The sequence below is a fragment of the Camellia sinensis genome, chromosome 1 (genome assembly GCF_055761805.1).
Source record: "Camellia sinensis isolate YWXY chromosome 1, ASM5576180v1, whole genome shotgun sequence".
NCBI lineage: Eukaryota > Viridiplantae > Streptophyta > Magnoliopsida > Ericales > Theaceae > Camellia > Camellia sinensis.
This window is the reverse complement of record NC_138961.1, coordinates 184,855,575-184,860,778: the sequence shown is the minus strand read 5'-3', so window position 1 is coordinate 184,860,778 and position 5,204 is coordinate 184,855,575.

The following is a 5,204-nucleotide window of genomic DNA, read 5'->3' as shown; positions in this document are numbered from 1 at the left end:
AATTTTTAAATTTTGTTTAGTTTAGTGATTTAAAAAAAAAATCAAAATCATTTTCTTAATCAATCATTTTTTCTTTCTCTTCTCTCCTCCTTTTATTTTTTCTTTCACACACATTTACTCAACTATAAAAAAATATCAAATCATCTCAAATTTTTATATTTCAAAATTATTTTTAAAATATACAACCAGACAAATTAAAAAAATTTCTAAAGTCTCTCCTCAAAATTATTTTTGAAAATTTTTCTCCCAAAATTAAACTAAACACACCCATAAGAATTTAAATTTAAATTACATCTAGTTATAGGATAATTTTTTTTAATATAAAATATGGAAATTAATTTATGTCTTTGATTAGTGCGGAGCCCTTTACAATGAGGCCATGGAGGCTATTTATAGAGGAAAAATAGCTTTAACAATGACCACCCAAATAACCATTGAAAACTACCAACTCTCTCTAAATTGTTATGTGCCCTACTCATCCACTTTGTTATCATATTTTTCATATGTGCTCCATCAACTTCTAAGTGAAGAAGACAATGTTGTACAATTAAATAAATAGTATAATAATATTTTTATGTTGCCAATAATGTCATATACAACTAAGTATTGACACCATCTATAACTAAAATTATAAAAATTTTCATTATTCGATCGTTGCACACCTTCTAAGGAATATGTATTATAAATTTTTTCAACTTTATCATGATATATGAATAGAAAATTGTATTATGCACACCTAAAACAAGTTTAAATATCATATATGCTCTTCTTGTCAGTCTTTAAAGGGTGATTCTGCTTACACTATTATTTAACTTCTTTACACCTTCCATCTCATTACACCACTAAAAAAAATATAATTCTTATTACATCCCCAATATATTACCAAAACTAACCTTAAATTAATTATTTCATCTCTTTACACCACTAATTTTGGTAACACGGTGCTAAATAATATATATTATTCTAGTGTTATGCTGCCAAAAAAATAGATCTCTCCACCATTTTGTTATTATACATTGACAGAGCCATTTTCTTCTAAACAATGATTTTTTAATTTGTGGTGGGTCTATTCAGTAATACAACGCTAATTAATTCGAATTACTCCACTGCTATGTTACCAGACAATATTTTTTTCCCAACATTATGTTGCCGTCCAATTAAATGATAATAAGAAATTAATTTGGACCACTTGTGAAGTGCCTGTTCAGTGATACATTGTTACACAAATGAGATTACTCTAGTTTCATGTTGCCAAACTACAATAGAGTTGTCTAGGCCCCCGTCGCTGTATATTGAAATATTTACTTTTTCCTTAAAGCATCCATAGGAAAATTCATAAATCAAACACGCATCCATAAAATCATGCATAAAAAGTATCCATAACATTATTCATAAAAAATCAACTGTACGAATACCCATAAAGTATTCATAAAATCTATCACTGTTTGCATCCATCAATCAAACATGTTATTATAATTCGTCTTGATAATTTGTAGGTAATTTTTTCCCCCTTAATAGAAAGGAAAAAGACCCAGACCCCCTTTTCCCTCCACCCCCTTGACCCCCTCTGGATCTGATTGGATAGATTTTTTTTATTTTTTTTTCCTTCTCCTCTAATCACCACCCGCCACGTGTGTGTGAGGGTGGTGGGGGTGGTGATTGGAGGGTATCTCTATCAAAGCCCTAATAGAAATAGACATCCACACTTTTTAAAACATGTCAACCTCAATCGTTCCCCCTTGATCTTTCTATTGTCTCTATCGTAACTACTTCTTTCACAAGCAAGTGTAAGTTTTGATTTTCTGTCATTACCTCCAGCATTTGATGTTATAATAATGATAAATCTAGTCTTCTTCCTAACGTTAGAAGCCCATTTAATTAATGATTCATGACTATTAAAAATCTAAAGATAATAAATACATTTATACGTCAAATTATTAATAAAACTCAATACAAATTAAAAATAAGAAAAAATCGTATTTATAAAAAAAAACTTAACAAACCTCATCTATAATAAATTCATGACTAGAGTCCACTAATATTGCAGTACTTGCATTGTTGCAATGAGTATAAGTATAATCCTTCCAAGCAAAAAAATAAAAAATATAAAAAAAAATGAAATTGAAAATACCTAGTAATAAGAAACTGAACAAATTAAAAAAAAATTAGATTTGGGGTTACCGGAAATGTATCTTTTATTTGGTAGTTGGTTACCAGACTTATATTTTTTGTTCGGCAATGTGATACCGGATTTTTTTATTTGTTCGATTTCGAACTACCGAACGAAAGTCGAACACCAATCTAGAAAAACGAAACAAAAACCTACCAAATAAATAAAAAAAACTCACAATTTTATTTTTTTTTATGGTTCTTCACCACCGTTTCTTTATCTATTGCTTTTTTTAATGATCAAAATATTATGATTATCACTTTTTGAAAAGAGATATGTAAAAGAAAAGAAAAATTAAGAAAGGAAAAAGAGGAATAGGGATTGAAAACCAAGGGGTCTAAGGAGATAACAAAATATATTTAATTTTAGTGTTTTGTCCTTAAAGATAATTTCATACATGGATAAAATTGGAGGGAGGGAAAACTCATATAAAGGGTGTAAAGAGGTATAATAGTGGTGTAAGTTAGGGCTGAGCAAGGAATCCGTGAAATCCGTAATTCGATCCAGTCCAGTTCAATCCAATAGGTTTGGATTGGTTTTTTGAATCCGCGGTTCGGTTCCGGATTGAAGAATTAAAAATCTGTAGTCCACGGATTGGTTCCGGATTGAACCCCACGGTTCCGGATTGGAACCGATCCGGACCGTATACAAATAGTCTATATTTTTATTATACATCATCCCCCATAATATCTTCTCTTATTCTATATAAAATCTAAACTCAAACATAAAACCGTATAATATCTTCTTTTATTACTTTTGTTTGTTAGTTTTTAGTTTTAATTTATAATGGTCTAAATATTTATGGTGAAACCAGTTTTCTTATGGTTGTTTAAATTCTAGAATAGTATGTTACTATTATAGAAAAACATGTTGCTATTGTGGAACTGATATAGCGCTATATTTATATTTTTATGAAATTAAAGTGTTATATATATATTTTTGTTATTTAATTATGTGAATCCGTGGTCCTAAACCGATCTAATCCGTATTTAAATGGATTGGTTCGGATTGGTTCCATGATTTAAACGGATTGGATTGATTTCAATTTTTCAAAAACCGTAGATAACGGATTGGTCTTGGTTTTACCCCAATCCAGTCTAATCCGGACCATGCTTACCCCTAATGTAAGTAGAATCACCCGTCTTTAAATTTAAAAAATAAATCCAGGTTAATAACCATAGTGGCATTGAGTTGTAATTAACATCATTTTGGAACCAATGACCACTTCATTTGTAACCAAAACTCAACAATTGAGTTGTAATTAACATCATTTTGGAGCATAACCATTGACCACTTTATTTGTAACCAAAAACTCACCAATTGGATCGTAATTAACACCAATTTAAGACATAATCAAATATCATCATAAGCGTGATTAACTTTGATTTAATAATTTATTGGTCTCACCACTGCAATAACCCATAAATTTATAATCAATATTAATTTGGACCATAACTTGCATACGATATGGATCATGTTATTGTTGAATGATCATATGTGAAAACAATATACACAAATCAACTTGATCCTCAATTGACAAGATTATACTACAAGATGACTTTGTATGTTGGCCAATTGACAACTACTTAAAAATTTATGATTGTTTTGATAAGACAGAGTACTATTACTGCAACAATGGAATTAGTTATACTTAGCCAAAAATTGTTAATAAGTGTGTCTGATTTATAGAAAATTACTTAAAAATTTTAAAATATCATGTGATATTGTATTGTCTATACACAACTGCAACAAGTGCTTAGTAGATTATCATTTGTCTCTAACTATCTAACAAATGTGAGTCAGTATATCTTACCTATAAAAAATTTCACTGTGTGATTGCCACATGGCAATCTGGAACTACTGAATAATTAGTCATAATTCATATATCTCTTGATTTGTACATTTTAAAACAAATTTTCAAATTATATAAATATGTAACATTTTATTATTGGATGACAAACACACAATTAACATGATATTACGAGAATACAAGATCTACCCCATATTTAGAAGTTTTTGTGTTACATGATATTTGTAGCCCTAACAAGTAGGATCAGCCACCACCCACATACCCCGGCAAAAAAAAACTGTTAAATTAAAAAAGAAGAAGGAGAAGATCCATAAAAAGCCAACCAACCAACCAACCAACCAAGAAAAAAAGCTGTAGAAAAGTTCAAACCAAAGTCAGCCTTTAAATCCCCAAAAATAAGCAATGAATGAAGGTTAAAACCTCTCCTATTTTCCACCACCCTTTTGTCCACCAATTACTATTTACATTTCTTTACATTCCCCTCCAAAGTTTCTCAAGTTTTTTTTTCCTGGGGAATGTCTATGTTCCTTGGCCAGGCCATCAATATCCAAGTATGTTCATTTACTGTCTTTTGTCTTTCATGTTAATATTAATAATAAAAACTAAAACAAAAGTTAATATATGTAATTTGAATATGTATAGCTTCTGGGTTTTTGTTGATTTTGTTGATCTAATTTAAATTTTCAAATTTTGTGTTGTTTATGTATTTTGTAATTTTGTTGTTGCATTAAGTAAACAAAAATATTTTGGAGCTCTAATTTGTGAGCTGTAATAACTTTAATGTCTATGTGGAGCCCATCTAATGTAATGTTTTGGCCTTGCTGCTTTTTTTTGGGGGGAGGGGACTTTCCACCTCACTAGAGCTCAATTAAAGTTCTAGTTTTAGAAGGTTGTATCATTGTTGGCAAGTAAAATGTCCATTTTTGAGGCTGTCATCAATCCAATCTAGCTTATTCAAGATCAAGAATAAATTGATACAACAATACACAAATAATTTCTAATCACAGCTTGGAGAAACAATTCAAAAACCACATACTATTGACAATAAGTTTAAAGACATAGAACCAATCGCAGAAAATACAAGTGGAGCAATCTGGAAAATGAAGCAATTTTTAATAACATAAACACATTCATACCAAAATACAAGTCATTTTTTTTTCCTTATTGTTTTGAATTTTTGGTTGGCGGCTCTTTTGATCTATTGTTTTGCTTATAATTTTTGCA